Genomic DNA, 8,988 nt, shown 5'->3' on the forward strand with positions numbered 1-8,988 from the left:
TCCTTGCTTTAACACAGTCCACTTAGAACCTGGAACTGTGAGTTCCTCGAGAATTTCTTGCAAATGTTCAGGCTTAATGTTGCTCAAAAAAGAAGAATATCCATCGTTTTCGAAATCAGGTAAATCAAAGAACTCATTAATAACATTTGAACTTATTGGTACCTTGATTCCATGAACTGGTACTTCGGTCAATTCGCTTGAGGTTAAATTCACATAGAATTCATGAACTAGTTCCTCATCCACACTTCCTTAGGCAAACAGGCCTGATGGGCTGGGACGTGCGCAGGTGTGGCGCACAGGAGCAGGACACGGCCTGGGCGACTACTGGGGCTGGGGCGTGTGGCGTGCTGAGGTTGCTAGCCAAGCAATGTGTGATTGAGGCTTGCAGTACTTAAGGGATTTGGTGCTTTGGGGTTTTCAGTGATGAATGAATGGGGGGAAGTAAGGGTGGATTTTATAGTGGGAAAAGTAGGAATTAGAGTAGAATTCTTAGTGAAATTTAATAATTTAAATATTCTAATTCTAGTCCTACTCAAAGTTAAAACAATTAATAATGAAATTATCAATTTCTATTAAATTATTAAAACAAGAATAAAATATGATTAAAATTAAACTAATCCTAATTCTATGCTAAGTTGATAAAAATTAATATATAAATTATAATAGATATAATTATATATTAAAGTTTATCATATTTATATAAATATATATTAAAAATAAAAATATTTATTTTAGATGCCTTTTAGAAATATTTAAAAAAAGAGGCACCTAATTTATATTATTTACGAAATTAGCAACCAAATTTTAAAAATAATTCAATTAAGTCCCTAGACTTAATGATAATTTGAAATTGAGTTGTAATTAAAAACTTGGATCACAATTTGACCCTTTTATTTGAAAAATTAAAAATTTATTTTGTAATTCAAGGAATAATTTTCGGAAAATTATGTAAAAATTAATTCCTAGGAAGATTGGAGGGGTCACAAGTGGTCTCGCTTAAGTTTCAATCTCCTAGACAGAATTTATTTAAACATAATAAACCCGAAAATATACCTTAAATAATTTATTAAAAACAAAAAAAATTAAATATCTGATAAACTGAACAAGATTTGATCCCGTTCAGGTTTCTCCGTAGTAATGTTTCAAACGCTGAGCATTGACTTGGAAATTACCTCATTTACCATGGAGCTCAACAACTCCATATGGATAGACGTGATGAATCATAAATGGACTAGACCAACGTGATTTTAATTTACCTAGGAAGAACTTCAATCTGGAATTAAATAACAAGAATTGCTAACTTGCTTCAAATTCTCTAACTCGATTGTGCTTTTCATGCCTTTTCTTAAGTCTTTCTTTGACTAATTTGGTATTTCGTATGAGAACATTCGGAATTCCTCTAGCTCGTTGAGTTGGAGCATCTATTTCTCTGTAGCAAGCTTAAGATCCAGGTTGAGTCGTCGAAGAGCCCAGTAAGCTTTGTGCTCTAACTCTAGAGGTAGATGGCAGGCTTTCCCAAAGACCAACCTATAGGGTGACATCCCTAACGATGTCTTGTATGCTGTTCTGTAAGCCCATAAAGCATCATCTAATCTTGTGGACCAATCTCGTCGGTTCAGGTGGACTACCTTCTCAAGTATGCCTTTGATCACCTTATTTGCCAGTTCAACTTGCCCATTTTTCTGCGGATGGTAAGCTGTTGCAACCTTGTGTTTCACTCCGTGCTTGTCTAATAATCATTTTAACCACTTGTACACAAAGTGGGATCCTTCATCACTGATGATAGCTCTTGGGGTTCCAAACCTTGTGAACACATGCTTCTACACAAACTTCATCACAATCTTAGCATCGTTTGTCAGATATGCCTTAGCCTCGACCCACTTAGACACATAGTCTACTGCTACTAGTATGTACTTGTGACCGCAAGACGGAGGAAAAGGACCAAGAAAGTCAATACCCCATACATCGAACAACTCTACCTCAATGATTTTTGTTCGAGGCATCTCATTTCTGTTGGTGACATATCCAACCCTTTGACATCGATCACAGCTCTTCACGTAAGCATATGCATCCTTGAATAGTGTTGGCCAAAAGAATCTGGCTTGCAATACTTTGGCTGTTTTACGTGTACCTCCGAAGTGTCCCCCGCTTGGAGCTGAGTGACAGTGGTATAAAATTTTTGGTATTTCATCTTTTTCCACGCATCTCCTGATCATCTGATCTGCACACTTTTTAAACACATATGGCTTTTCCCAAAAATAGTACTTCACATCGTGAAAATTTTTTTCCTTTGTTGACGTGTCTTATCAGTTGGCATCAAACCACAAGCTAAATAGTTAGCAATATCAACAAACCAAGGGGTATTATGGACATGATTTACCTTCAGGATATGTTTTCCTGGAAATGTCTCCTGAATTGGTATAAGAGGAGAATTCCCTTCTTGTCTCTCCAATCTGGACAAGTGATCTGCTACTTGATTTTTAACTCCCTTTCGATCTTGAATTTTTAGATCGAACTCTTAAAGTAGAAGTACCCATCGGATCAGCCTCTGCTTAGTGTTTTTCTTCGCAAGTAAATACTTAATTGTCGAGTGGTCTGTATAGACAGTTACTTTGGTACCTACCAAATAAGATCGAAAGTTGTCGAAAGCAAACACAATAGCAAGTAACTCTTTTTCTGTTACCGTATAATTTAGTTGAGCTCCTGTTAGGGTTCAACTTGCGTAGTAGATGGGATGAAAAAATTTGTTCCTTCGTTGGCCCAAGACAACTCCAATTACGAAGTCACTTGCGTCACACATCAATTTGAATGGAAAATCCCAGTTTGGTGTGACGATTATGGGTGCCGTGACTAATCGAATCTTCAAATCATTGAAGGCTTTTAAGCATTCCTCATCAAACTTGAATATAGAGTCCTTCTCCAATAATTTGCATATGGGTTTAGCCACTTTGGAGAAGTCCTTGATAAATCTTCGATAAAAATTGGCGTGACCCAAAAAGCTCCTAACACCCTTTATAGATGTTGGAGGTGGGAGTCTCTCAATAACCTCTACCTTTGCTTTGTCTACCTTGATCCCATGTCTCGTTATCCGATGCCTAAAACAACTCATTCTCTTACCATAAAATGACATTTTTCCCAGTTGAGTACGAGATTCGTTTCTTCGCATTGCCTTAGTACCTTAGTTAGATTGGCTAAGCAATCATCATAAGTATCTCCAAATACTGAAAAATCATCCATAAAAACTTCCAAATATTTCTCAACCATGTCAGTAAAAATAGACATCATACATATTTGAAATGTAGCAGGTGCATTACATAAACCAAATGGCGTGTGTCTAAATGCAAAAGTACGTACGGGCAGGTGAATGTCGTTTTGTGTTGATCTTTCGGTGCTACTGTAATCTGATTATACCCTGAGTATCCATCAAGAAAATAGTAGTAATCTCGTCCTTCGAGTCTATCCATCATCTGGTCCAAGAACGACAAAGGAAAGTGATCTTTCATAGTCACCTTGTTCAGCTTCTGATAATCGATACAGATTCTCCATCCTGTAACCGTTCTAGTCGATATCAACTCGTTGTTCTTATTCTCTACGATTGTGATACCTCTTTTTTTGGCACGCAGTAGACCGGGCTTACCCATGAACTGTCTGAGATGGGATAGATGATACCCGTATCTAACCTCTTAACGATCTCTTTTTTTACTATGTCCTTCATGATGGGCATGCATACAGATGGGCTAATACCGCGAATATCGGCTATGGTCCATCCGATGGCCTTTTTGAATTGTTTCAGAATTAAGATAAGTTTCTTTTCTTGCTTAGTGGTCAATTCTGTTGAAACAATCATAGGCAGAGTAGAAATGTTACCTAAATAAACGTATTCTAAATGAGAAGGTTACCTTAAGTTATAATTTAGGTGGCTCTTTGATCGACGCTTTTGGTTGGGAATAGTCCCTCTTTTCTAACTCTAAAGATTCAAAATGGGATTGTGGATTAAATACCCTTTTATTAGCTTTTAGCAAAGCTAAGTATTCATCCTCCTCTTCATCATTTAGAGGATCCAATGTCGAAATTCTTTCCAGTGGGTCCTCAACACAGTTGAGTTCCTTCTCCACTATTAAATCCTCTAAATCAGACATTGCAGAACAATCATCCATTGCGTCAAGAAATCTCATAGACTTAAAGACGTTAAATGTTACCTAATCATCCTGAACACGCATAGTGAGCTCACCCTTCTGCACATCAATAAGGGTCCTTCCAGTTGCTAGGAACGACCTTAGGATGATTGGTACTTCTTTGTCTGCTTCAAAATCTAGAATTACAAAGTCAACAGGAAAGATATACTTATCTACACGTACCAATACGTCCTCAATCTTTCCTTTTGGATGTGCTAAGGATTAATCTGCTAGTTGAAACGTAACTATAGTTGGTCTAACTTCTCCTATCCCCAACTTACTAAATATTGACATAAGGATCAAGTTGATACTTTCACCTAAGTCACATAATGCCTTACGACAATATGTTGCTCCAATGTTGCACGGTATGGTAAAACATCTAGGATCCTTTAATTTTGGGGGTAGTTTATCTTGAAGATATGCACTGCATTCCTTCATTAGAGCTACTATCTCAAATTCTCCAAGTCTTTGTTTCTTAGACAAGATATCTTTCATGAACTTGACGTAGTTCAGCATTTTCTCAAGTGCTTCAACCAACGGGATATTGATGTGAAGTTGCTTGAGTACGTCAAGAAACTTCTTGAATTGAGTCTCTTACTTCTGTTTCTGAAGTCTTTGAGGGTATGGTGGTGGTGGTTTCATTACTGGGACTGATTCTGGTTGATTCATCTTTGGCAGTAATTCTGCATCTAACGACATTGTTAGTTGATAAGAATTAGTTGGTCCTGAGGTTACTTTGTCGGGTTTTCCCGATTCTAGTTCTAGTGAAACTAGAATTTCAAAACTTGGTTAAACTTCTTCTGAATCTTGAGCGTTAGCTCGCTCCTTTTCAAATTCGACAGTGTTGGGCTATACTGTCTTTTCGCTCTTCAATGTCAACGCTTTACAATGTTCCTTCCCCAGATTTCTCGGATTCTCTGTGTCACTAGGTAGAGCACTTGTAGACGGTTCCTAAGTTCAGTAACAAGCTGGCCCACTTGATTCTCCAAATTCCTTAGAGTGGCGTCATTTTTCACCATGTACGCCTTCAATAGATTCTCTAAGCTATTGGATGGTTCCACTTGGGTTGGTTTCTAAACTTGTTGGGGGAAACTAGGCAGCTGAGTTGGTTTAGGTTGGGCGTAAATGTTACTGGTTCCAGCCTGTTGGGTGCTCCAGGAAAAATTCAGGTGATTACGCCACGATGAGTTATAAAAGTTGGATTGTAGTTCTTGCCTCCCTCGGTTTTGATTTTGGTTACCCATGTAATATACAGATTTGGGGTTTGATGGACATTCTTCAAACAAATGTCCTTCCCCACAATACACACAGGTTATATTCTCAAATTGATTAGGTGGTTGGGCTGCAAAACTGTTAGACTCATTAGTGGTAAGATTCTTAAGCATTAAGGATATTGAAGATACCTGAGATGTGAGTGAAGTAAGAGCGTCCACTTCATGTATTCTAGCGACTCGTCTTCTTGACGTTGCTCGATTGGTTGGCCATTGATAATTATTGTTGGCAATTCTCTCAATAATTTCGTAAGCCTCATTATAATACTTAGAAAGGAGAGCATCATTAGTAGAGGCGTCCACTACCATCCTCGTGTGAGCGTTGAGACCATTATAGAATGTCTCAAGTTGAATGCAATGTGGGATTCCATGATGAGGGTACTTTCGTAATAACTCTTTGTACGTTTACCATGTTTCATGCAGGGACTCATCATCCATTTGTTGGAAGGCAGTGATCTCATTCCTCAACTTGGCATTCTTGCTCGACGAGAAATACTTCATGAGGAATCTCTCGGCTAACTCTTTCCATGTAGAAATGGAGTTTGGTGGCAATGAGTTCAACCAGGCATGAGCTCTGTCCCTTAGCGAATATGGGAATAGCTTCAGTCGTAATGCATCTTCAGGTACTCCGGCTAACTTGAAAGAATCGCTCACTTCCATAAATAGTCTTAAGTGAAGATGAAGATCTTCAATAGGCATCCCACTGAATTGGCCCACAGTCTGAAGCATCTGGAACATGATTGGCTTCAGCTCGAATTATTGTGCCTCGATTTTGGGTCTCCAAATACCCAGATTAAGATCGTTAAATACTGGCACGACATATTGTCGTAAAGCTCTATCCCTATCATCAGCAATAAGGATAGGATCCTAAACAAGGTTTGATCTGTTTCCTTGATTCATATTCTCAAAGTTTATCTCTTCGGTCTTTCTCTGGTTCACTTGTCTTCTTCGCTGTCGAAAGGTTTGTTCTATTTCAGGGTCCACAAGGAATAAGTCGATAATCTGGTCAATACTCATAAACACCTGAAATAATCACAGAAATATTAACTAAGTAAAGATTTAAACAGGAAAATAAATAAACCAAAATATAAAAATGATTAACAAATAATGGCTTTCTTTTAAAACAGTCCCTGGCAATGGCGCCAAAAACTTGGAACGACGAAAATGTGCAAGTGTACACAATCGCAACAAGTAATAAAGTGACAAGTAAATGTCGAGTTATCGTACCCACAGGGACTGTAAAATAATTATTTATGAAATTAAGTTTAAAGACTTTGGTGAAAGAAAAATATTTGGATTTGGGAAATGATTAAAAACTAGAAAACAAAGTAAAATAAAATAAAATAAAGTTCTAATGCACGGTTTTAAAAGCTGATTTTAATCAAGATGATATAATTGTGTTGGATTAGTTACATTTCCTTACCTTAGAATCATTAACCTTATGCTTATACTTATTACTAATAAATCATGGCAACTCGGTAATTTGCTAACTTATGAACATATTTACAAATCAAAAATCCATTCATCTCTTGTACATATTCCTATGTCAATTCGACCGGTAAAACAGATTTATAAAGATAAACATGTTATTGCACATACATACTAATTAGATTAAACAATCTCTCGCATATTCCTATGTCAATTCAAACGATTAATTCAACCTAATAAGCATATAAAGGACTATGTGAGGTAACAAAGTATCCTTACCTTGAAACATTTTAATCACAATAATCTTGCAAGTTATGCAAGGCATATGTATCGCCAAATACAGTGCTAATCTTATCTTCAGCTACCTTAGAAGAATTAAACATGCACTGATTAAGTATTGTATCCATTAATTACAATTTCAATCCATTTAAATAATTAACTCTTTAGTTATGTTACAATTGTAATGCAAGAATAACTCAACCATGGTTTTACTTAATCAAACATTTTACTGAGGCCTATAACAGCATAAACATAAATTTAAGAAATCAAGAGGACGGAATGCAGTCAACCTAACACAAATTAAATTCAAGCTAAGCTAATTAAATTAACCATTCCAATAGCATAAATATTCATAGATATGGTCATCATAAAAACAACAAAAATTAAAGAGATAAGGAACAAGAATCAAATCTGGTGGTTTTTCGTGGCTTGACTAGGTTGCTCTGTTCTTCCTTCTTTGTTGTCCTCACCGGTCAAGGCTGCTATGAACACTCAATTGCTGCTCCAAAATGGCTAAAGAAGACCCCTTTCCCAAGAGGAGAAATCAGCACAAGAGAAGGGAGCTTTGAATGGGAAAATAAGAGAAAAAAGTGAGAGAGGAGAGAAGAGTTGTGAGAGAAAAGATGTGAAGAGGGATGATTTTTTTTCTGAAACAAGAATGAGGGATGATTTGAATGGGCAGAAAAGGGGGGTTTATATAGCTTATGATGGCTGCTAAAAATATCAAATTTCAACAGCCAAAGAGCCCCTTCATGACCGGCCATCCTACATGGCAAAGTTGAGACTTTCAACTTTGCTAAAATTAGCCTAGGGCAAATCCATAAAGCCTTAATTTAAGGTAAGGTTTGAATGCAATTTAAAAGTCTTCCAAGGGCCTTTTTGCAGCTCATTTAATCAGCTAAAATGCTGGTTTGGGTCAGCATTTGAACGGTTCTGGGCTGCCCAATTGGTAGCTGGTTTGGTTCGCTTAATTTGGTTCAACTAGTGCGGTTCAACTGGGCCCTTTTTCCATAATTAACTAAAACTAATTTATTTAACCCAAATTAAATTGGGAATAAATTAAAATTAATTATATTATGAATTAATACACATATTTGGACCGTATTAGGCTGGAAATTATTTTGGCTTGTTTCGTCGAATTGCTTCTCGGTTTTGTTCTTCTAACAGTGTCTACCGTGTCAATTTTCGCCCTTTGTATGAATCTATCGAAAATAATCAAAATTCACTAAAAATAATTGTAAAATTGACAAAAAATTAACATGTTCAAATTTTTAATACAATTTAATTATTGTATAAAAATGAATTATTTTATGACAAAAATTCTATCGAAAATGCATGATTTTAAGTAAAATTAGGTATGAAAAAGTATATAAATTTTTGTGTTTCCAATGAGGCACAATTTTTAGGTTTTCTAAACTTATTTAAAGCTTTGAATGTTAACTTTCCTTTAATTGATTTAATTGAACAAGTTCCTAAATACACTAAGTATTTAAAAGAAATTATGTCTAGGCATAGGAAAATGTAAATGAGAGAGCAAATTAACACAAGTGCCTCATGTAGTGCAATTATATCCAAATAGATGCCCTTAAAACTAAAAGACCCGAAAATTTTTACAATACCTATAGAAATAGGGGATATATATTTTAGCAAGGCTCTATGCAATTTAGGAGTCAGTATTAAATTAATGCCCGTATCTATTTATGAAAAACTCGCGTTAAGGGAGCATAAAAACATCCAGATCGTACTACAGTTAGTTGACAGGTCTTCAGTACAACCGAAAGGTGTACTTGAAGATGTGATTGTTAAAGTGAGGAGCTTTATCATCCCAACTAATT

At 36.3% G+C, this 8,988-nt stretch overlaps 1 non-coding gene across 1 annotated transcript; it reads left to right on the forward strand.

Annotated features, from left to right (window-relative positions):
• Window positions 1-5,810: 5,810 nt before the first annotated feature.
• On the forward strand, window positions 5,811-5,917 carry LOC121215112 (small nucleolar RNA R71). Its single transcript, XR_005910844.1, has one exon. It is a non-coding gene; the product is annotated as a small nucleolar RNA R71 (small nucleolar RNA).
• The last annotated feature ends 3,071 nt before the right edge of the window (window positions 5,918-8,988 follow it).

Source organism: Gossypium hirsutum, chromosome D02 (genome assembly GCF_007990345.1).
Source record: "Gossypium hirsutum isolate 1008001.06 chromosome D02, Gossypium_hirsutum_v2.1, whole genome shotgun sequence".
NCBI classification, from domain to species: domain Eukaryota; kingdom Viridiplantae; phylum Streptophyta; class Magnoliopsida; order Malvales; family Malvaceae; genus Gossypium; species Gossypium hirsutum.